General features: G+C 36.2%; 1 pseudogene; it reads right to left on the reverse strand.

Moving 5' to 3' along the window:
* Positions 1-1451: 1451 nt before the first annotated feature.
* On the reverse strand, positions 1452-24254 carry LOC137470018 (vesicular inhibitory amino acid transporter pseudogene; annotated as a pseudogene).
* Positions 24255-26185: the final 1931 nt, after the last annotated feature.

Here is a 26185-nt window from a genome sequence, read left to right on the forward strand (position 1 = left end):
TAACATAATTCAAATTGTTGTGGATTTGAGTGCAGAATTTGACCCACTGCAGGAGGAAGTAATAAATTTCTGAGATACTAGTTATTTCCAGTTTTCTTGATAATGTTGTCGTAATGCAATTAATCTGTTTTAATAAATTTTCATCACTATTACATATGACATGCATACACTAGCAGACAGGGAAAGACCAGGGTGGCATACAAGGCTTTCCAGAGCTCCTCTCCTTTGTTTTTTATCATTCAGCAAATCAGCCTTGAGAGGCAACTGTTGCTTATGCAGGATAGAAGCATTAATGCTGAGAAACTACACAGGAAAAATAGCTCAGTTAAACAGATATTGCTGGGCTCTTCGTCACCCGGTCTTACTCTGATGTTCAAAGACTTTTCCATATGACACAGTACAAGGTTGTCTGAAATTGTTGATAACAAAAATGCATACTTTCTTCTTTGAAATAATTACTTAAATTATGCATTATAACAGAGATTTAGTATGATAAAATAATATGTATCCATTAGAATAGAACACTCTGATTAGATTGCTTCTTGTCATAATATTTTATCACTAATGTGAAATATGTTGCAGTGCTGATCTTTTTATTAAGCCAATATCTTTTAAACTTAAAGATCTACCAAATTGTACAGGAAGTCAACTGTGTGTCTGTTTGTTGAACTTGATTTACTCCATTGAGCTTTTAATAGAATCAGATAAAATACACAGATCAAAGAAATTTCCTGCCTAAGAGGGAAAGTGAACTGCATAACTTTTTCATGCTACCAGCGAGACTTCTAGTAACCCAACCAATACAGTAGTTGCATTGCAGAGACATGAATCTTAGGAGTTAGACTTGCAGAAAAGCTGCAGTCACTGGCTATAGCTTATTTCAGAAAAAAGATCTATTTTCCATGACTTTGAACTGTTAGAATGCCCCTTTTACTGACTGTATTTCATTTGAAGTCATGATAAAAGCAGGCTTTCAAAGCTGTTCTAAACTGAGCTCTCTTTTTGCCTATTCATTTAAAAAACAAGTAGTAGAATTTGTCTTACATAAAAACCAAAATTCACTGATTTGTTCTTTTCACATGTTGAACTGCAGTCAGCCAATGAGGTGAAATAATATTTCATCCATTTTCAATAATAGATCTAACAATAGAATGCTGTGATTCTGTGATTCTGTGATCTCTCTCACTCACATCCTGTAAGCTAGTTTTGATAGCTTTGACACTGAACAGTATCTAACCCTATGAAGAATTCTGGTTAAATTGGTGAAATCACTTGCAATAGTAATTTCAGGATGTGCATGCCATGCATGACTAAAATAATGTAGGATTACTTACAATTACTTTCATGTTAAACCATTTCCAACAGCTTTATTTTTAATGTTTTAAACAGGCCAAATTTTGCACTTTTTGGCTATGAATATTATTTTCCATTTTGATTAAAGATACATAATTTTCCAGTTAAAGACTTGAATCTGCAAACATTTAAGCAGATGCTTAATTCTACCTAGTGACAAAATCGCGTATTCACTGACTAACAGGGTAAAACCACTTATAAGATTTGCTCCTTATTTGTCTTTCAGGAAATCTTTTACACTCCTCTAAATACTTTGAGCAGCCCTTTTATTGAGCAAACTATGCCTGCAAGGCTACAAAGGAAGCCCAAAATAAAAACAGAGATATCTGCACATTTCTCTAAGAAGGACAGTTTTTTCCATTTAAGTTTTAAGTGGAAGAGAGAAGGAAGAAGAAAAGTCATAGCAGCACCTGTTACACTGCCTGACAAACCCATCAACGGGGCAAAATGTGGTGTGAGCATGGTCATCAACAGAGTTAACATGAGAAATGAGCCTCTTACAGTCAGAGCAAGTAGTGGAGATCTGTAATTGGAATGGTTGTCTTTGGAAATACAAGAATACACAATTTCTGTCGCTGCAAAAAAGGGCAAAGGGTAAGAAAGAAGAGCCTTGGTTAAGAGACATAAATTCACTGGGGTTTCAAGAAATGATGGCAGGTTGTCAGTAATAACTTCCTTTGTCTTTTCACCCCAGGTCAAGAAAGCAGTAATTGCAAAGGTTGTTTTCAATATACAGGCAAAAAAATGAGTCCAGTTTAGCATACACCTAAATTCCCCTGGGTTATTCATATTACCTTCAAGTGTGGGAAGGAATATTTGTGAAGTGTAACTGAAAATGATCACCCCTACAGAGACCAAGAAGTCCTCAAATTCAAGGGAGAGTCTGAATTTTGCCCAGGACCATTGATGCATTTGTGTGAGACAGTAAGTTATCACTACAAAGATGATAACAAAATGAACCAAAGAGCAAAGCTGGCTGAGTTTGGAAACAATTTTGAGAGTTCTGATAAATATACAAGGCAACAGAGTAACAAATGCAATTACAGACCAAGTTTTCTCAGTCAAGGGTAGATACGGGAAACTGTGAGACAGCAAGTTCCCACTAACAACCAGATACAAAATACATGTCATGATCAGTTCCACCACTTGGGTTACATTGACAACTATGCCACCAAGATTGGGACACAGCTTTTTGCAGCAGTCATTTGCAATATCTTCATACGTGTCTCTCACTCTTATCAGTTGCCCATCTTCATTTTCCTCATACAAGCAAGCAATTAGAATTTTGCCTGTGTAACAGCATAATGCTGCAGCCAAGACAATAAGAAGTAGACCACTGTATCCACTGTGGAGGAGAGCATATGGCAATCCTAGGACAAATATTCCCTGAAGAGGAAGAAGAGAGAGAAAAGATAGCACAAAATCCCTTGGGCAAAATGTTTACAAGAAGTTGCACCCTCAAACCCGTCCTCCACTGAACATTGCTTTCACCCACTTGCATGGTGAAATTACTCCATTCTGCTAAGTAACAACCATGAGAAATGTGTTTATGATAAATGAAATTACCAGCAAAAGTAACTACTTCTATCAACACACATGTAAAGATAAGCTGGGAAAATGAGAAAGTGACTGAATGATAGAGTCAGCTTTCTAGTTAATATTTAATGCTGATGTGATTAGAAGCACATTTTAGAAAGTTGGTAGTTAGTTATTCAGTCAACATGCATATTAATGAAAGAGGTTCAGTATCAGTAAAATTAAGCATCTGTAGCATCATCTGTACAAGTTTCACTCCAATTAAAAATAGCAGTGTTGATAGATTCAGTAATGACAATTCCCTTCAGTCTAAAAATTTTTAACAGACCTCTGGAGAGAAGATGGCATTAGAGTGCATCACACTATGCTTGTGCTTTCTCCACAGCTTCTGTCTGCCTCACAGGGCCTTTGCTCTTGCTAAGTCCACTGATAAAGTTATTTTTCTAACTGCTGAGATTCTAGACTGTGCAAACTCATTTAGGTGTTTAAAAACACATGCAAAACATTTTTTACTAAGCAGTTTTTGAAAAGAACATAGGTTTACTTGTTGTATCTGGTAAAATGAAGAAGGAATTTTACTTTCACAGAACATTATGAACACTTCTTTGTCTTTTTCCTTTCTTCTCTGTATTAAGGGACAAATTAAACTTCTGTGTGGTTTCATCAGTTTTCATCATTTCCATCAGCACAAAACCAACAAAACCCTTGAAGAGTAGTTATTAATAAAAACATCCAATTTAAGAAAGATGCTTTTGTGATATTTCTCTTTATGTATTACAAACCTGAAATTAGGAATTGCACATGAGTCAGACTGGTCAGGCATTTTTATTCATGACAACTGAAGAAAGGTAAGGAGGAAACAAAACACAGTTATGCAGAAATACAAGTGGTTCTGCAGAAATTTTTACTTCAGTATTTCTTACTGCACCCATGACATGATTAAATCTGAGTATTTTTGCTCATGTTTTTTATTCTGGCCTGACAGACAGAACTGATTTGGAACACACACCTACATTCTCTTTTTGACCAAACCTGAGTATTGTAAAACGCAGGCAAACCCAATGGGAAGGAATGATGATGTCCAACATCAGTTCAGAAGGCTGAATGAATTCTTTATTATAACTATGCTATAATACATTAATATACGATATAAAGGAAGATACTAAAACTACATACCTACTTTTTCTACCATATCTAACTACCAACAACTTGTGATCCTGTTCTCAAGATTCCAGCCACAGGTGGATCCGATTGGCCATCAGGCCCAAACAATCCTCACCAGAATCCAATCAAGCAATCAACCCAGGTAATTAATTCTCCAAGCACATTCCACATGAGAAAAACAAGGAGCAGAAATAGAAATTGTTTTCTCTTTCTTTCTCTCTGTGCACCTCTATGAAAAATCCTTAGAGAGAGAGAAATGTGCTGCCACACCTGAGCAACCCTATCTGCTCTGCAAAACCTATGAACCCCTAAAGAAACCCCTCCCCACAGAAGGGGTAACCCACTCTTCTCTCACTTCCTGAGTGGGTAGTTACTTTCAAAGCAGAAGAGGTGAGCCTAATGGTATAAATCTTAATCTTAGACTTCATCATCCACAATCATGATCATGACACCATGTGGGGAACCAGAGTTTCAGACATGCTTCTGCCTTTGGTGTTTTCCATCAACTCCCTCAGGCTTTATGCCTATCAGACAGTTTCTGTGAAGACAGTCTAGGAGCCCATCTCTGATGGAGCTCATCAAGAAGGCAGGTGCCTGTCTCAGCTTTGTAGGGCTTATACCTAGCATCCCACTTCTAAGTGATTCTAGTATTCCCAAGCCTGATCCATAAGGAGAGCTCTGAAAACAGGCCTTTTTAAAAGCACTAAATAATCACCAGCATATTAAAATATTCTTCTCCTCTTCTAGCCACAAAATTGCCATTCTTTTTTGGGGCAGATTATGGGGTGAGCATCAATCATGAAAGAAAGAAGTCTTTAAATTAGAGCAGTGTTTTTTCTCTAAGCCAATGAGAAAAACAGAGTACCTACTATATGAAAGAGCAGCATTGCCTAATTCACCAGGCTTCACTCTAGAAGCAGGTATATTCAGCTTTCAATTGAATCAGAGCTGGAAGAATTAAATACATGCACTAATATATTTCAGTTAGAAAGGTCTATGCCTTTATGTGTTGAAACAGAAGTACCTCAGTTATTATTACTGAAATATTAATAAAGTCATTTACCAGATACATTTTATGGTTGTTTTCCATTACTTCATTTACAGCACTGTTTTTTTATAAGTTACAGATGCCGTTTCATTTAGGAGCTGGCACGTTCAACTACACAGCTTGTGGTACTTAGTCACCCAAATCTCTCCACTCAATGTCTCCATTCTAATACAGGTCTCATCACCCAATTACCTTGCAGTGTAATTAGCATTTGTTTTATACATGAACTTCACATAACTGTTCAAAATTCTACCATTTTTGCCATCAAGCAGTCTATTTTCTTAAAAGGATTAGATATCTGGCTGCATCCAGGCTGCAGGTAGCACATATGTAACAGTAGCTTTTGATATTATGCCATTTTTAATCACAGCTTTCACTGACTGGAAAGCTACATTGTTCCCTAAAGAAATTTTTTTTCCTATGAAAACAGTCCTTGGAGAACATTTGCATAACAGATTGAATTTAAAAGCATCACAAATAAACCAAGTCTATGAAAAAATCAAGATGAAGCCAGAGTCGTCTTCCATATTGACATAAGAACAATGATTTATCATTCAGTGCAGTTTCTGCCAAGCTTATCTCATTTGTTCCATACTCACAGTGTTATTATTTCTCTGTCTAATCTGCAGCTGGGAGTTCAAACAGTATCTGTTGACCCTTAGGGTCACTGTATAATTAAGCTGCAGGTAAGTGTCAGCACAGGCCTTACCCACAACGGCTTCTCCCCTGCTGAATTCGGTGTGTTAAGGACAACCAGCCTCAGCCTAAACCAAAGCAGAAGACTTTGAGAGATGTTATCACAGCCTTTTACAGCCCTCCTCACAGATGCCCGCTTTTCCATGCTTAATTGTTAGTTTAATAAGAGCATAACATAATTCTGACCTCCTTGCTGTTGTTTATGCTAAATAATTTAATTCAGTACCTAACACAGACCACAGGATGATAGAGGTGGGGGATTTTGGGTTGATTTTTTTTTTCACTTTGTGAATTCAGACTTTATTAAACAAATCCATTTTTACCTATATATATTTTTTTCTTAGATTATCTATCAGTGGTTATCTATCCCAAAGTTTAGAGTTTAGAATTTCCAAATTGAACACTTCTATGGAAACTCTAAGTTTTTCTTTCAACTGATGTCTTTGACATATTTTTTTCCCAGAGTTTGTAAACCTCAGCTCTCAATTAGTAATGAAAACAAACACTGTGGACATAAGTGGGTTTGCAGATTTTTGGATATAGAGCATGATTAGTAAAGAGAAATGAGAGAACACTGAATATGCCAATACAGTAACTATGTCTGTAGTAAAAGGACAGAGCTTTTTTTAACTTTCCAGGAACTTTTTTTCTATTTAAAATAAAAAATAGTAATAACAAAATTCTACAAAATAACCAAAAATGTTGTTGATGGTCACAAGAACTCAAAGAACGAATGTAACTTTTCTAGACTTCAAAACTAATTTTGTATTTGCTGTTCTGTTCTTACCTTTCCAAAGTGATACTTTTTGTTAGGACAATTTCCTGAACATTATCAAGTTTAAATAATTAAGCTAAAAAAAAAGAGATATATTTAATGAATTATTTTGCTGTCAATGTAATATAACAGGTACAGGCATCAGTCTGGCTTGTAGCTGTTCAGCAACTTGAAAGCATTGCTAAAAGTGACTTTTATGTGGAAAATTCCTCCTCCATAAAGAATTCCTTCCATGGGTATTGATGAAGTTGCCTTTTGTGCCCCTCTCACAAGAAATGAATGTATTGAGAATGCACATAGAGCATGGCAATATTTTGCTGATTCCTTGCTAGTGGAAAAGGGACCCAGGTAATTCTTGCACCACTTGTCATTGCACATGTTGTCCAGCCTGGCCCCAGCACTTGCATTTATTGAATCTTCTGATCCTGTGTTCCCATGTCCAAATTATGGCACAGACAGCCTTAGCTGTGAGGCATCCATTAAAAATGAGCAGCAAAAGGAACTGTTCCCTAAATTGCCTCATAACTCTTAGTTTCAGTATTCTGTCTGAGAAGTGCTCTAGTCTGAGTGATTTTATTTACAACTGTTCTAGAGAAAAGTCAAATGTGTTAGCTCTAAATATGCTCTTTTAAGGTGATCTGTTTATGGAATAGAATATCACAGGGAAAAGCACTCACACATCTCGGGACAGAGGAGATGGAATTTTTGGAACAATCCTCTGCAGTGGAGCATCTTGAGTGGTTGTGTTATTTACCATCACTCCATCCACCCTGGGTGGAAAGGGAACCCAAACTTGCCCAACAGGCTGCATCTTCCCTTGTGTCCCAAGACAAGTTTGCAAGACTTGGGTATTTTCACCCTAGACTGAGGACGGAAGTGCACTGTTCTTTGTCAATCACTGTGTCTGGGTGGAGGTCCTTGTCAAACACCCAGAGCAGACTTAGCTATAGGCAACTTGGCCAATGCAGGAGAAAGGACTGAGGGCTCAGCTTTGAAGAAATAGCAAGGAGAAGAGAAGAAAGGGAATGAAAGAAAAAGTCAAAATCAGCTAGAAGCTCGTTGCCTTCTCAGAATACCCCCAAGCAGAAGCATCCAGGCATGACAGGTGTCACCAGGAATCACCAACCCACTTACAATTAGTTTTGAAAAACCCCAAAGAAAACAGGAATTCCAAATTACAACTGCACATGAAAACACTTTGCTGATGGTTTGACTACAATGTTTGTACTACACATGTGTGTTTCCCACACCAGCAAGGCTAGCTGCTCATTTTAAAATACCTGACATCTGGACCAGTGCTGAATGCAAAAAAATGGGCTTTCCGCTATTATTATAGCAGTATGATATGATATGATATGATATGATATGATATGATGATATAATGTTGTACTCCTTTACCTCAGGGCAGGCACCTCTCCAAGGAATAAAATGTGTTTAAAAAAAATTGAAAAGAGAGCATGGACATGCAACCAGAGAAAAATACCAAAATTCCTTAATATTCAGTTTTAATGCTTTTAGATCCAAGTAAAATATTCTGTTTCATAGGTTGTTTTAACTTGAAAGATGACATTTTGAAAAAATAAAGCAAATTGAAAGGTAATCAAAAAATAAAGAAGATCAAATGAAGGTCAGAGTTGAGGCATGTCAAAAGACAATGAAATTAAATTGAGTGAAAATCAATTCTAAAAAAAAAAAAGAGAAAATTATTTCACTTTAAGACTTAATCGTATGGAAAAAGAAATTAAGAAATGAAGAAGAATTTAACTGAAAATTATTCCATTAGGACAATTATTCTATATGCAGAATGCATGCTGATATGCCACACTGCCAAATTAGCTCTGATTGCCTTTGTCACCATCTGTAGTTACTCCACTGGAATGGTTCATTTGAGTCTGACTATATTCCCCAACTATGCATTTGATTCCTTGCAGGAACATGGGTTAGACATAGAAACTATACCAGAAAATGTCCTACCTGTATCCTCTTGGAAGAGCAGGAAGATAAATTCAAGATCCCTGCTTCTCAGTACAATTCCACAAATTATTTATTTATGTTGTTTAACGTTTGTTGCTATTTGAAATAAATAATTTTCCCAAACAGATGCAAGCCTTGGTGGCTGTGGCATTTATACAGAGAAGGAACTTTGTTAGTAATACATTAAAAAATATAGCAAATCCCTTACTCTCATGCCATGATAAGAAAGTTACTTGCTTGTTAACCTTGGTGGTCTTCCTTCTTTCTCAGCCATCACCGTGATTGCCAGTGATTTTGTATCTTCTTCCAAACCATTGTTGACCACATTGAATAATACTGGACCAGATGCTGATTATTCCCCCAGGTAACCTTGTAAACACTACTAGAAACTCTTTCCTTTGACAATACATACATATTGACAGTTATTTTTTGGGAACCTGTCACGCAGGCAGTTGGTAATCCATTTAAGATGTACTCTGTGGTTGCACTAATTTTTAAATCAGCATGTTGTGTATTAATGTGTCAAAATTCCATTTAAAAGTATAAATATATTATTTATCTTTCACTGCCTAAATTACAATGTCATAAAATAATTATTTGAAGTGTGTTTAATAAGGACTGTAAGAACTCTTTCTCCAGAAACATAATGATTGACATTAATTATATTTCTAGCTCTTTATTCTCAATCAATTAAAAAATGTAGTAACAATTACATTCTTTTTCTCAGCATTGTTGCCAGGTTTCACTAGTCAGGATTTCTATGTTTTTTAAAATATTGTGATGATATCCACAGTCTCCTGAAAATTCCATATGTTGTAGCAAGCATTGAATAAGAATATTACCTGGTCAGATGTGTCTTTTGTTATGTCTCCCAAATGAAAACTTACTGGGCATTCTGCCTTCAAAATTCTATTGAGATACATTTTAACATCCATTTTAAATGTGGTTATAGTTAATTGTCCAAGTCTAAGCTTGGAAAAATTAGGCACACCAATATAAAATTCACACCTACATTAAGATAGGTAATTAGCAGAGCTGAGATTAATTTCCTTTCAGAAATGTCTATGCTGAGAATGAAGTATGCATACACTAGAAACTCTGAGCCTTAACTTTTCAATATCTTACGCAAAATAGCATAATGCCTATCCTGAAAAATTACAAAATACCACACTCTTCTCTTGTACTATGAGCATGTCCTCCTGGTTCTCTCCAGGAACTACTTATGAACAGCTGCATCTACTTTTCAGAACAAGGAAGATCCTCAGAACCTCCTTTTACTAATGTAGGAAGTCAAAGTTGGAAAATTCGGTGAGAGATCTCAGAGAAAATGAAGGTGATCTTACAATAGAAAATCTCTGACATAATTTTTCCCATTGTTACATCCACATATTCTGGTGTCTGTGTCTCAGTGACTTGGCCAGGATCATTTGTGAGCACCAAGGGGGACATGGGATGCCGTCAGGTCAGTGCTCATTATGTTTATGATGCTGATCTTGGATAATGATGACAGATTTTTGATTTACCTTCTATACTCTTCTGGAACAGATGCAGTTTTAGATATTTTGCCTCATTATTTTGTCTCATCCCTCATAAATATTAGGCAAAATTCCTGACTTTTAACAGAAGTGTTGTTTATCTTATATGCACGTTTTATAAATACTATGTTCTGCTTGGTTCCCTTAACACTTATCTAAAGGTGAATTTTTCTACCTCTCCTTTTAAATGAAATCACTTATATGCTGCTCCCTAGCAGTTAACACATACCTTCCCTTTTCACTTTGTTCTGCTGTTATTGCTGGTACCGTCAGACAAACATACATAGTCACATTGACACACACTTCCATTTATACTTAATTTTTGCCATGCTTAGTATCTCTGTTTTAAAATTTTTACACTAAACCTACCTTGTTTTTTTTTTCCTTATCTCTAAAAATTGTTTTCATATTGCCCTAATTCCTGGGAGAAGCATTATTTCCTCTCTTTGTTACTGTTCATAACATATAATTATTATGCTCACCTTTTATTTCTCCCTTTTGCTATATATATATTTTGTAAAAAAAAAAAATTAATTGATACACCCACTTCACTCCTGAAGTAGGAGGGGTATTAACACATTGGTATACTATTTCTTAATTATGAGATGTGGCTTCTGGACATCTCATAAATTCTTGTTAAACAACTTAAAAGTTTCCTTCCCAATGGGCTGTCTGTATTTATTCTTCCTAATCAATTATCTCTCATAATTTTCTCCAGGTTTGAAAAATTCACTTTTGAAGTACCACGTAGATATATTACTGTCCTCTGTTTTCCCATAATTAATGTAATTAGATCCTCCAATTTGTTCCTCTTTATCCAATTTAATGAGGCCCAAAAGAGAATTATCTTATGCTAGGTTCAATACCTTTTGTGTTACATAATTATCACCTATAATTCTTAGAAACTTCAATGATGTTTTACTACATACTGCATACAATGTCTACCATAGGTCTTTAAAACTGAAGTCACCAAGAACAGTACATTTTTTCTTTCCAGACAATAGCTCTAATACATATAATCATCTCTCTAACACAGAGTGTCACCCTCATTTCTTTTGCCTGTTCTTTTTAGGTAAACATGCTTTATGTAATTATTTTTAAATTCTGGCTGCATAGATCATCCCATCATGTATTTGCACTATCAGTTATATCCTATTTCCTCTCTGCAGTAAGACTTTCCATTTCCCTGACTGGCTAACCAAACTCCTGGCACAGCTCTGCAGATGTCAGGAAAAGAATTCATTTACTTTCCCTCTCACTTCACAGTTTGTTCACAGCTCAGCTAAGTTTGAATTCAAAAATACTATGAGCTGTTCTGTGGAAAACTTCAAATATTGTCTATGGCCTGTCTGACCTTAGCAGCAGATCCATCTCCTCTAATGTCAGTGAAAAATCTTCCTTTAACATCAGGGATTGTTGAATTAGACCTCAGAAATGTTGTTTTTCCTGATTTTTCTTATTCTTTCTCTTTGCCAGTGCCAACCTGTTTCAGCTGCAGAGAGGACAGTGACTAAGTGTTTATTCTATGATGAATGACTTCAATTGCCTTATATACTGACAAATGCTTTAGAAGTGCTTACCTGTCAATCCTTCTGGTACCATAAGTAGATGATAAGGCAGATATAGGTGATCATGAGATACTGTGATAAGGTAAGCAGGTAAAGAAGCTGCATGGTCTGCACAGCAAAATGAGTGTCCATTTGACTGACAGAAGCCACTGATTTTTTTCTCTTTTTAGTGGACATATTAGTCTGAAGAATGTCCTAAAGATAAGTGGACAGAGGAAAGAAAATATCTGGGAAAATAAGGGGGAAAAATTGCTGCTATTAAATGTGACAGCTGCTCCCATAGGCTTTGCTATTGGTTTAAATACTTGTTCCAAAACTGAAGTATGCTTGATGCTTAATTCCTCATGGTTTGATGGAAAATGTTAGTTTGCATAAATCCAGAGCTCTCTGCAAGAATGAACTGAAACACACAAAGAAAATTTCCCAAGCAAATTACCTTTTAAGAAAACATTATTTTGCTTGGTCCCAAAGGAGAAAGAAGGCTTTCATAAAAAGAATGAGGGTTCTTATTTTATGTTATGTATCAAAGAGGAAAAAGAAATGAAAAAAGTAAGGCAGTGAAAACTAAAACAAACATTACTCTGAAAGTTGTGGTGAACAACATGGACTCCCTAGCTGCTTACTTATTTCTCTCATTATAGACCAGGATTTCACCTGAAGGCAGGCAAGTGATCCAAGCATCCAGTACAGCAACATGCAAGTGAGTTCCATGAACGTATGGTCAAAAGAACTTGAAGGAAAGCAGAGGGGGCTTTGGGAGACTACAAGCAAAGCAAAGCAGTGGCAAGTCAAAAAAATATATTTGAATGTTCACTGACATAACAAAAGGAAGAATTAAAGTGCATAGAAAGTTCAAACTCAGGCTGTGAGAAAGCATTTGGCTCATTAGGAGTTTTCTTGAATGCTGCCTGGATGGGACAAGCCACAGTTCAGCAGTGCTGAACTGGAAATGGAAGAAAACAACTCCATACTACAAAGAACTTTACATTGGGAAAAAACCTTATTCACCTCTGAGAGTTGAAAAGGAAGCCAGGTTACATCTACTAGAAGCCGAGTTATATTTTCTGAACACTGGCATAGGATTTGTTGTGAATAAAAAGTGACTGAATCCTCCCCTGGTTGATATTATCCTGTTCTTTCCTCTGCACAGACGTAACCACCAAATTTAGGTGGATTCTTACTCAAGCTATTATGACTTCTAGACTTCAGTATATAAAGGGGAAATTTGTCTTAGAGCGCAGCCTGGGGAGAATATAGTTAATAGTCTGGATGAAAGACAGAAATAGTGCTATACAATTATGTTTGGTCTCCAGGAACCAGTAAAATGATACAGAGTATCATACTGTATTCCTCTGGAATATATGAGAAAAAAAATGCTGATTTACCATTAGGCTGGGTATACACAACAAATTTCTACTGCTTTTCCTCTCTTAACCTCGCTTAAACTTCAGTGGCACCACTGAAGGCTTCTACCTTTAGGATAAAAGAAGCAGCAACTCATTTTACTGCCTGATAATTCATCATGTACAGATACAGATAAAGTTGAGGTTGCAATTGAATCCACATAATGGAGGTGTCTCTGTCATACAAAGACATAATTCCTAACGTTTAACGAAGTAGAATAATTCTCCTAATTTCAAGTAGATTAGACAAACATTCCCAAACAGGCATAATTAATAACAAAGAATAAAAATAAAGGTCAGAAAATAAATATGAGTGAGTTTTATGGCATGCTGTGAGTAATCGTCATAAAAGCAAAGTTAGGTAAACTCTCATTTAAATAAAAAGAAAAAAAATAATACAGTTCTGGATTGTGAAACCAGGCATATGACATAAAAAATACACATTGAAATCATCTTTTTAAGGTCTCTAGATGTAAAATACTTGAAGTATCACTACATGCAGAGGTATTTCTCAGTCTGCTGCACAGAGTGTGATAGAGGTCCTTGACCTCTACTGACCCATGAGAAAAAGGACTGGAGTTACAAAACAACTAATATTCCTTTTCTGTGTCTGTTTTGTTTTAGTTTCCTCTTTTTTTTCACTTTTTTTCATTTTTCTTAGTCTGTAGTTGCACTGGAAAGACAAAAGTTGAGGGAACAAACTGGGGACCTTGATTATTTTTGACACTTGATAAGCACCTCAGGTTTATTCTTAACTTTCACATACAAAAGCTGCCTGTATGAGATGAAATAAAAACACTCCTTTCATTATTAAAACAAAGATAGCTAAGTATTTGCTGCAAAAGTATGTATATAAAAAAAAAGACTTCTGGTTTTTTTTTCCTTAACCTGAATTATTCTGATAGTGCAGAGAAAACTTTTCAGCCCAACTGGATCTCTCCTTTGCTCATACTTGGTGCTGAGATCTGTAGTGATTTCATATTTGAAAAATTGATTTCAAGGCTGCATTTAGTTTCTGTTCCTTTCTCCTAAATGACATTAATTTCTTACATTCAAATTTTTAGCAAAATCAGAATTTATTCACAAAGTGTTATTAATGAATTTTAGGTGAAAACTCAGGGGCTATAATTGAAGTTACTAAAGTGGCTACTTTCTTTACTGTCTTTGGTATCCAAGGAAATTATCACTTCTTAGCATCTATGAATTGGGCTAATCTCATCCAACTTCTGTCTTAAACAGACATTCAATGAATGAGGGCACACAGCAGCAGAAGAGACACACATGATAAATCTGCCTTGCTTTGATGCACTCTTACTAGGAACAGGATTCCTAACTTTTCCTTCCTAAACATAGCAAAAAGTTAAGTTAATCACAGAATCACAGAATATCTGAGTTGGAAATATCTGGTAACTCCAGAAAGAATGGATAGAAATAAGGATCATCAGGTGACTATTTGTTCCCACAGTGTAGGACACTTGTTTTAGGTTTGGGAATCTCCATCAGAGATGCCTATGTCACTCTGTAATCTCTGGAGTCAGGTGAATTTCTTTACAAAGGCTGTAAGATGGTAGTGTGTCCTGGAAAAGCAAAGAGTAAGAAGCTGGATAATTCGGTAACACGATTGCACCAGGGGAAGCAGGAAGAGGGCAAAAAAGGGCTGCTAGGTAAAGTGCAGAACATTAGAACATAAGGCTGTGAACCATATGAAGTAGAAAGAAGGGTAGGAGAATATGATGGGCAGGAGGCTGTGATTGGATATGAAAAATACCTAATTCTGAGCATAAGACAGGAATAAGGAGAAAGCTAGAGGGAAAGTATGCATTATGCAGCTTTCTGATTAGGAAAAGAAACCTTCAGGGGTGGAATGGCAGCTCGTCACAATTTAGGAGATAGTAAAGGGTCTCTGAAATCCCATCCACGGAGCAGAGGGAAGCCTACAGTTTTGAAAAGGTATTTTATTTTTAGCTTGAGATGACAACAACAAAAAGTATAAAAGGAAGAGCTCTGTCTGAGAGCAGCTGGTTTTCCAGCCAAAGTGAAAGAAATCAGCAGGAAAGTAAAGGCAACAAGGGGGGGAGTGGGGAACTCATTTTAAACTCCAGATTCCAATTAAATCTTAGGAGATTTTTAAGTCCCTCAAGGGAAGCTGGCCCAGGAGATGTCATTTGGAGTTGCAGAAATCATGCAGACAATGAGATAAGAGAACGGGTTCAAAATGTAGTGAGATAGAATAAACTTCAGTGCCAACTTCTAGAGTGACAATAAAATGAGAGCAATAACATGCATTGTAACAGAAAAAAAACCCAATTTCTTATAAACAAAATAAACAAATTCCCTATAAAAATAAGATATATTGAGTCTATATTGCATATAATTCTTATTCTCAATCCATATTTTTTTCAAGCTTCAGTAGAACTACCCACAATTTCTGAAATATCCAGATTTAGTCTGAAATAATTAAAGCAGAATGGTTTTAAAACTGAAAAGAAAAAAGTTCTCTGGTTATCAGGGAGGAGCTAGCCTGAATTTAACATGATTCTGGAGATGAAAACAGCAACAAAAACCATAATGAATAGAAATTTCTATGCAGAGTAAAGAAAAAGGACTGGAATGGCCATTTCTACTGATAACATAAAACAATAAAAAATGTTTATTGTGGAGACTACAAAATATTATCTACTAGTACTGTTATTTGTGTCGATTCAAGAAATGGACTGAGAGAAACTGAAATGGATAGCAGTCTGTGTGTATGAGCTGAAGTGAATGTTTCCTCACTTTGACTCATATGTTTACATTTTTGCGAAGTAAATATTAAATTTCATTTTTTGTTAGCTATTTAGTAACACAGCATTGTACATATGGCAAAACTAGTGCCACTGGCCAAGAATACAGAGAAACATTGCCTTCCAAGAAACATGGTGTATGTGGGGAGAAGATACACAAATAGAAGACAATTTCTTTTATTAAGCTTTGGGGGTAAAATGTTTTATACAGCTTACTGTGCTAAAACTAGGTTACAATATATCATATTCAATACTGTGTATAATCTGTGTATAGTGCTTTTTATTTTCTCAAATAACTCCATTTGCTCATTCAGACTGAGCTTGTACCATTTCAGTGAATCTACTGCTGTCAGGAATTATATACACTGTAGTGAAGTGTAGATTAACCATCTATGGATTGTGTAGAAGAAGCTTTGCCATGTGGAAAGTTTGCTAGAGAAGCATCACTATTTCTGATTCTACCAGCACATTATAATAATTCAGATGTCCTTTACTTTCAGCATTAAATTCTCATATGCACTTACAAGTGCTGAGCTTGTCAACTTTTATTTTTTGATGAAGCCTAGGGCTCATTCTTTTACTTCATAAAAAAATACATTCCCTTCTGCAAATTTGCTAATGGAAGTGAGGGAAATTTAGAAAAAACAGGAACGGAATACATATGACAAAATATTTTTACTTTCTGCTGCCTGTCACTCTTTTTTTGCTGTCTTGGGAGGAATGTTATCCTGGCAGGGGTTATATGACTCAATATGGTTTATTAAAGCAAATTTGATGAGGTTGCAGAGATCATAAGTTTAAGAATAGGGGCAGAAAGAACATTTTAAAGAATGTTTTCTAATAGTGATAGCTGGTCAATGGCATATGCTATAGAGAGGAACAAGTATACAAATTATCTCAGCCACAGAAAGATGGAGAATAATTATAATAGGTAATTTAGGCTTTGTTTTGAAAGTTAACTGCTAAATGCAACATCACAAAAATGAACTAGTCAAATAGATACAGAAATCTGAAGTTGCATAATAACAGTGTATTTAAATATCATGTGACCTGCCATGAGTTTAAAAGAGAAGGAAAAATACACCATCTGTTTTAATTCAACTTGTTAAAAATGCTCACAGGGTTTGATGACACCAAAAAGTATGGTAGGTTAATTTGATTTTAGTATAGTGGCAAAGTACATCAGCTATTCCCTTCACCTGAGGGAGCCAGAGATCCTTGTTCAGCAACAAGTTGTGGCACATTGGGTTCTTCCATGGAATAAAGGGATCCTTGCTTTCAAGCAGCTGACAGTTACTTGATCCTTTGTTTTTGGTAACATTTATTGTTTCAAATAATATAATTTTCATAATGCCACTATCCATTTATCTTTGATATCATATTTCCGTCATTTTCCTTCTTGGCCATCTGGATTTTTAAGACTGAATGCCCATTTTTATGGCTGAATAGTCTAAAGGTACTCTTATCACATTCTTTTGCTGATTTATCTTGTGCTCAGCCCCTACAATGAGCCTCAATAGCTAGGAGAATCAATTCCTTATAGAGAAAAGAGAGGAAACTGAATCAAATGTCAAGCTGATTTATCACAGGCTACATTTAAACAATCATTATTTTTTAAAGAGTTTCTGTAAAATAGGAAACATTTTGAGACTCACTTTTAAAATTGTTTTCATTATTGGAGCGCCTGGAAGGATTGAATATAAAGGCCATTGTGTAAAGCAATGTGCAAACAAAGCACAAAATGATGGTGCCTTCTCCAAAGTATTTAAAATACAGGGGTAAGATAACAAGAAACAAATTGTCCTAGGGTGACTTCATGATGCTTGTATCCCCAATTTTGTGTTCTATTTATGCTGGATATTAAGTTCTGCACCTTTAAAACTGGTTTTGAGAGTGAAGGGGGGAAAAGAAGCACTCAGTTTGTTTACAAAAATGCACTTGCTCCCCCCCATCCTTCTCCTGGACTGCGCTGTCTGCAGCACGGGCAGTGGAAGAGACCTCTCCTTTGCTTTTTATTTATTTTTTTATATTTTTTTTCGTTAGCTGAGGCAGAGAAGTTCCCCTGACAGTGGCTTTTCTTTTTCTTGGAGCTGTTCAGACCTGCTTTGGACTAAAAAATCCCAGAAAAACACTGGGAACTCACCTGTGGCCCACTAGGGCCCAGGGCATGGCATTGTCCAGCACAGGAGGGCCTGATAAGAGACTGAGTGAGCTGAGCTACACCCCACAAAAAGGACTTTCTGAATTTACCATCTCTTCAGAACAGTGAGAGGTTTTATTGTTTGATATAATTAATTTTAAATGTTTGTGAATACTTTGCTTGTTAAATAAACAGGTTTTCCCACTTTTCTCCAAGGAAATCTTTTCCCAAAGCAGTTGGGGGAGGGGCCGCTTGAATCTGCTTTCTAGAGGGACCCCTTTGGAAGTTTCCTCCCAAATTTGTCCTAAACCAGGACACAAATACAGGCAGAGAGGGGAGTCAAGGAAACCTTGAGTCAATACCAGAAACTGTGAGTCAAGAGAGCAAATGGCAGTTTCAATGTAGCTTATAACTGCAATTTCATCAAAAGGGCATTTCTAAGAGTATCAGAGGAATATCTTCATATAAGTTCTGAGGAATGCTTGTTTAAGTATTCACCAAATTGCAAATGGTAATTGTAACTGGAAGAAGAGAGAGCAAAGTCAATAAAAGCAGGAAGAAAAATGGTAGATTATTACAGAAAAGATGAGCAATTTACATTTGATTTGATTATATGGTTGAAGAGTTTCTTGCAAGAGCTAGTGGTCTCATGAGTTATGGAACTGGATCAGCTTTCCAGGTGGGTATGCATGGAGTGAGTTTAGAAAGTGTGGGTTCTCTGCTTGTTTTTTTTACTTTTGTTGAGGTCGGAATTGAAGGCACTTGAGATGGTATTTTATGTTCGGACTTAGGTGTTTATTATTTTTTATCAGTAAAACAGTCTCACAACCATGAGTTCTGCAGCTTTTTATTAGTAAGGTACAAAATGGCTATCTCTTGTTAGAAGGTCTTTTAAGACTAAACTATCTAATTAAGAAATGATACCTAGATTATTTTCCCTTTTAATTCAATAACCGATCCCTCGAAGCCCACAATGCGGACCTTTCTGTCTAATTACCAAACATCACCCAAACCTATGAAGAAGAAGGAAGAAGAAGGTGAAGAAGAACAACTTGCCTCTGCCTTAAAACCTCCATCTTGCTTCATATTTATTTCTATTTTCTAAAACCCCAAACTCTAAGTTTTTCATCCTGTGATATTACACACTTCTAACTAACTACACGCCCATAGTCCCAGTGCTATTAATCAATTTTGGAAGTCTTCTCCACAGCCACAGGTCAAATGCAGTTCTCCCTTATGATTCTGTGCCTTTCAACACAGAAAGTTTAAAATTCTCAGCATCCAGAATTCTAACAAGAAAGGTTAGGGAAAAGTGTGTTACTGTGGCCCAGATGGGGAATTATAAGTGCTCAGATCAGTTTTAGCCTTGTGGATTGGTAAACCAGACTATGTACTAGTGTGGTTTTACAGTAAAAATAAGCAGGACATGGATCTAGTCTGAATGTGAGGATGTAGAAAGAGGCCTGAAAGATGGTGCCAGATGATAGGCCTGCATGGTAGCAAGGACAAGGACTTAGGCAGCGAAGAAATTCTGATGTGGGCAGACAGTGAATAGAAGACAAGGAGCTCTGTTCAGCTGCTTGACTGCTGGAAAGGCAGACCAGTATTTTATGTATGCAGCAGCAGGATCTAAACAAGATGTGAACTTGAACTGGCCCAGGAAAACACACTCTGCTTCAGTTCCACACTCCCACAGGTGGGGAAGGATGTGGTGTCTATCAGCTGTGTCTGTAGAGTCCCAAGAGCCTAAGTCTGCTGCAAGCAATGACCTCAGGGAGGAAGGCACAAGGCAGACATTCAGGAAAGACTGCCAGCATTAGCTGTGTGTCCCCGTTAGGGACAGCAGTATAGAGAAGAGAAAGATGGTAGTGATCTTATGCATTAATTCATGTAAGACTTTTCCCTATTAAAAATTGTTTCAGTGAAAAGTAAAAAGAATGGTGTAGTGTGTGTGTGCTTCTAATTTATCTGTGCACCAACGCAAAACTTTTTTAGGCATTAACACCACCAGAAATGGCCATCTCCAGGGTGCTTTGGAGTTCCCTAATGATGAAATGAAAACAAAAAAAAAAGAGGCCTGGGAGCAGGAAGCACAATGTTCAGGTTTCTGAGGTACTTGCATCTACTATTTATTTTATATGTATTATGGGAGAAATGGAAATGAACACACCCTTTTTGCAAATATATGTAAATGAGCATGTAAATCAGACTCTTGTCACTTGACAGACTGCCTATTAAGCTGTAGCAACACCACTAATAGTAGTTGGCCTTTGAATAATGGCAGGATTTAAAGCTCTTAGATGGAGAAGTACTTAAGCTGAGTGAGATATAAAATAGTTCAAATACTGTCAGACTCCTCCAGTGCATCCACCCAAGGAATTCTGCCAGTGTTGGAGGCAGTACTGTACCTTGCAGGTATTGGAGCAAGGTGTTGGACCCAAGGATGAGTCCTTATGGCTCCCTTTCATCTCAGGATCTTCTGTTATTCTAAGACTCTATGTCCTCACTAGGGACATCTCTTGGCAAGATGAATTTGGCAGCATGCTAAAACAACTTGCAAATTCCAATTAATGCAAAAGTTCATGTTATTACTTGTTGGAAAGGACCTTTATAAGGAAAAGAGTTGAGCTGGTCTCTCCCAGTTTACTTGCCACACTACTGTATGCTTACTTGCTAGTTCTTTTGTCCTTTTATATGCACACAATTTCTATTAACGGCTGCTTCATGTAGGAGGACTCACATCTATGAAATATGTATTCTAAAAGACTAATAGTAGTAGATTTTCCAGATGAAATGATTTTCAAATTTATATGACAGCTGAACAGTCAACGAGAAATCTTCACTTACAAGAAATAACCACTTGCAAACTCTCCAGCACTTTCTTTACCAGACTGTGACAAAATGAACATCAACCCCAGGATAAGTATACTATGCATTGAAGTGACTAAATTGCTGTTAGGAGTAAACTGAAGATAATAGGGTGGCTTTGAAATTTAGATACCAAAATATAGAGATTTCAAAACTATAAAGCAAGAAGAGCTTCTGCTAAAGTTCTTGGAAATTATAGATAATTGCTATACATTGCTAAAAATCAAGTGCCAAATATATACTTTCTTGAAATGTAAGGTTATAACTTGAGGTTGTGAACAGAATTATTCATATTTCTTTAAGCTCAGCAGTGCTTCTGGCTACTGGTATCAAAGTAATGAAATATTAGACAGGTATGTCTGTAAAACTCAGGTAAAAATCTGTTAAAGATATAAAATAAGGTATTGGTTATAAATAAATATTTTAAAATATATTTATCTTACACTCAGTGGAATCAAGATATTCAGATGTAAAACTGAGGTTGCATATTAAATTCCATGGGTTTTATGAGTATTATACTTTAGAATGTTTCCCTCTCATCTCATATGAGATAAAAATCACATATGCTAATTAGCTTAAAATAGATCAATATAATAAAGTATATAATAAAGTATATCAGTCACAGCCAAAATACTGAGACTATTAGAATCATTTATGAAGGAGACACAGAGAGAGACACCTCCTGTGACTCTTGTGACTCATCTGTTAAGAAATACAATTTTGAACACATGGTGAGGATAAGCACGATCTAAGTACTGCTTTAACTTCTAAAGATATTTTAATATGTCATTTTAACACCTAAAAGGCTTAAAGAATTGCAATATTTTGTTCTGTTGCTTGTGCAACCCATGCATTTTTTTTCTGGGCTTCAACAACTAGTATGGTGCTTTCTGAACCAGTAGTCCATATGTTGGGACTGTCTGTATGTCCAAGGAATAATTTTGTGGACTAGTTATATTATATCACAGTTACTATTTGATGGAAAATCTGATATGGAGTGGGTTAGGAAAACTGATCTGACACTCCTAAAGTTTCCATAATAACTACAGTAGAATATGCTGATGTAAATCCACTCAACAGCCCCTCCTTCATACCTGATCATTGCCCAAATAATATGATGACATAAAAGTCAAAACTTACAAATCAGCAACTTATATCCCATGAGAACTATCCAAATATTTATTCCCGGAAAAATGTTTGATGAGCCACCTCTCTATATTTTGGAGTTCTGTCTTCATAACATTTTTTAGTGTTTGCAGCTGACCAATGAAAAAGCAGACTGATGAAGTGCATTGTCTAATGTGATTTATGGGAATGGCAGTCAGTTAACTCAAAACCATTCTGCTGCACTGTGCTTACATGTCTTTAAAGAGATTTCTCTGAATTAGATATTATTTCTTTGTTGTAGGATAACACATTTTTGATATAGAGCTTTTGTGATATGAAATAGGGTTGGGAATAGAGAAGATATATATCCTGAATGCAGCCTTCTCTGTACTATATGAATATGTGCACAAAAGAAGCCTACCACAGGGTCTGAGCTGAAATAAAACATTATACAAAGTAGTGATGTACGTCTGGAACCTTTTTTCCCCTCAAGAAAAAATCAGAAGGGAAAAACAGGGCACAAACATTAGTTACAGAGTCTTCTCCCCTAAAATATATCTTTTATCAATTGCATTGCATAATGGTGGCATTCTATCATAGAAAAAAACAGATCTGAACTTAGATGGCTCTCACCAGGCTTTTTTGGTGTCTTCAGTTCTAGCTATAAGGGTTTGTGGTTGCAAGCCTTGGAAAAATAAATTTGCCAGTACTGCCAGTGCATTTCAGCTAAAATCATACTCACTATTGGGAATTTTTATGTGCACCACAATAGTCCTAGTATCTTGAAATTTTACTTTGTGCTGTCATTTTTTGACGTTTCATTTGGAAACTTGAATTACTTTCTGGTCCTAGTTTAGATATCAGCATTGGGCATCTCCCTTCAATTCTCAGTACCACATCTTGATAGGAAATGCAGAAGTTAGCTTCTATCAGATGTCTATAATTCAGTTCAGAGCATGACTTAAGCTTCAATGCATATACCTTCAGCTTCAATATATAATGTATAATTCAAGGAAGTTACTGCTTTGTGCTCGAGAAAAGATTGACCCTTGTTCTCACCTCTGGAAAATAAATACTTAAGATCAAGTGCTGCAGTTAAAATCCAAGTGGCTATTTATCCAAACATGACAAAATAATTCAAGGTTCAGGATAAGAGAATTTATACCATTATACATCTAATGACCTGCTTTCTAAGCACACAGTTGTGTACATATTTCTATTTAGAAAATGCTTAAATTTTATGTCAGTAAAGCTTAATGTGAGGGGTGTTTAGACACCCCTCAGATGTTTGCCTTTATATCTTCAGAGTCATGTCTGCTAATTCTGTTCTTCAGCATCAACGTGTTTTCCAGTTAAGTATTTAGGAGCTGCAGTTACCTAAGTAAATGACCTAAATTGGAACCCAGTACAGAAATATGGTTATAAAGGCATGAAGTGAAAGATACATGGATATTCAGGTTTTAAAATTATGATTATTGAAGTCTTGAGTATTTTCTAAACTAATGTACAATATACAGAATATAAATATAATAAGAATAGTTATGATTATTACTGAATCATTGATACATTGAAAAATAATGATTAATAATGCTAATTTAAGTACTGTTATTCCTAGAAGAACTTACAGTAGTCAAGCACCCTATTGTGTTTCTTTGATCATGGAATAAGAAAATTTCTCCTGCTGCAGGTATTTCTAATCTATGTACAACCTAATTTTTGGCAAAAGGAAAGATATGAATGTTGGCAACATTAGGTATAAGGTGCATTGAATCAAAGAGAATGCTCACTATGATTTCACAGTATAATTTTAGTTGGAAAATACTCTAAGATCAACAAGTCCAGCCTTTGACTGATCACTACTTTGTCACCAAGACCATGACACTAAGTGCCATGTCCAGTTGTTTCTTGAACACCTTCAGAGATTGTGACTCCATCACCTCACTGGGCAGTCTGTTTTAAGGCTTACCAAGACTTCCAGTGAAGAAATAATCCCTAATGTTCAACCTGAACCTCCCCTGGCACAGCTTGAGGCTTGCACTCTCATTCTGTCACTGCTTGCCTGGCTAGCCTCACACAGCTACAGCTGACTTTCAGGTAGGTGTAGAAAGTCACAAAGTCTCCTTTGAGCCTCCTTTTCTCCAGGAAAAACACCCCCAGCTCTCTCAGCTGCTTCTCACAGGACTTGTGCTCCAGACCCTTCCCCAGCTCTGTTGCCCTTCTCTGAACATGTTTCAGCACCTCAATGTCTGTCTTGTAGTGAGGAGCCCAGGACTGAACACAGGATTTGAGGTGTGGCTCCCCCATGCCGAGTACAGAGGGACAATCACTGCCCTGGTCCTGCTGGCCACACTATTGCTTATACAGCCCAGAAGGCCACTGGCCTTCTTGGCCACCTGGGCACAGCTGGCTCATGTTCAGCTGCTGCTGACCAGCCCACCTTGGTCCTTTTTTCCAGGGCTGCTTTTCAGCCAGATCTGATACATCATGTTTTACCAAACACTCAGAGAAAAATTGTGTAATTATATTAGTCTGTATTTTAAAGATTGTTCAGGCATCATAGTACAGAAAGTCACTTGAAGCTTTCTGATAAAGTGGTTGACTTTTTCAGTGTTAGGTCCTCCCGAGACCTATGTGGAGATTGACTCACAATGGTATAAATTACAGTGATAAATTACACAGTATAAATTATAGGTGAGATTAACATTAGTTCACTTCTTTCCATTATTTCACTTCTCTTTCTCTCTAGTTTTTTCTCCGTTCTCTTGTGCCCCTTCACGACGGAATATAATGAATGCCTTTTTCTTTTAGTTTGGCTTCCTCCACAGTGTTTGCAAAAATCCTACTACATGTGACTGGCAAATAAACAGTCTTTATTGTCCTCTGGTTCTGCTGTGAAATACTGTACCATTAGAATTTAACTACCTTCTTCTTTGTGACTATTGCTTTGCTTATCTATCCAACACCACTGTACAAGTCATTACAAATAATTTTGGCCTTTTACTGCTACATACAAACAAATGCATCTTGCATGACTCTGCCAGATGATGCTGTACATTTTCCCATTTGAATTAACTCAGCTTTATGGTGTCTGTCCTCACCCAGATTAACCAAACACAGGTTTTGATTTGCCTGTGCAGTGCTGGAATATGAAACATGTTTCCCTGGAAACTTAAATGTCTGAAGCAATCATTTACACATACAGTATCAGCACCAAAAGTGCATATTTTTTCAGTTCAAGTTAAGAACAAAATAAAAATCTCTTCTTTGTTTGAAAAGACATATTTAAAACACTGTGAGGAACACCTTGTATTTAATTTCAGAGATCAAATATTTAATTGTTCCCATAGTAAATCTGGATTGGAAAATATTTTCAATTTTAGACTAAATGTATTCACTGGAATAAATGTTTAGAATGTTTCAAAATTCTGCTGAAATGTTTACCTCTAATTGCCATGCAAAACACTTCTGCCCTTTCCTCTGGGTAGGGGAAAACAACTGTCATTTTATCAAAGATTGTCTTCACCAGTCAAGAATGTTTGGATTGTTTTAATCATTCTGTTAACAACTCTGACTATTCTTTTCAAAGCTATTCATAGAAATTTCTTTAAACTGTTGTTTTCTACTGGCAGAAGCCCATTCAATATTCTCCTTGCTTCTCTCCTGCCTTTACCCTTGCTTTTCTCTGCTTTGTTTCTAAACCAAGTTACTTGCTTCTAATCCCAGGTATTGGGAAATAGGAATGATACAAATATGTGTACACAGATTCACATACGTGGTCGTACATGCACACAGTTTAATAATGTGTCATTCGGGCACTTTGGCTATATTATGAACGAAACTGCACTTTCCAGGCTTTGCAACCTTCAGCCTACTTTAGGAGGAAACCTCAGTACAACTGTAGCCAACTGCTTTTTAATGCTAATTTCTAAAATATTTTACCAAATGACAGCCATAGTAGGCAACACTCAGTGTACTGAGAGTTTTGAGTAGGATCATAGTTACTGATCTGCTTGGATAATTTAGCTTGAATTTGTAGTGATTTTGAATAGGTGACTGCATATTTGATTGTATTTTAAAATATGTTATTAGTCTATTTTTAAACTGAAACCTATATTATTAATCATTAGCAATAATTTTGTACACAACAATATTTAGGATTTTTGGCACTTTCATATATTTACAGAGACATTATTATTTTTTGTTTTTCAAAGAGAAGAACAATGGTTAGAGAATAT

The sequence above is a fragment of the Anomalospiza imberbis genome, chromosome 3 (genome assembly GCF_031753505.1).
Source record: "Anomalospiza imberbis isolate Cuckoo-Finch-1a 21T00152 chromosome 3, ASM3175350v1, whole genome shotgun sequence".
In the NCBI taxonomy this organism is placed as follows: domain Eukaryota; kingdom Metazoa; phylum Chordata; class Aves; order Passeriformes; family Viduidae; genus Anomalospiza; species Anomalospiza imberbis.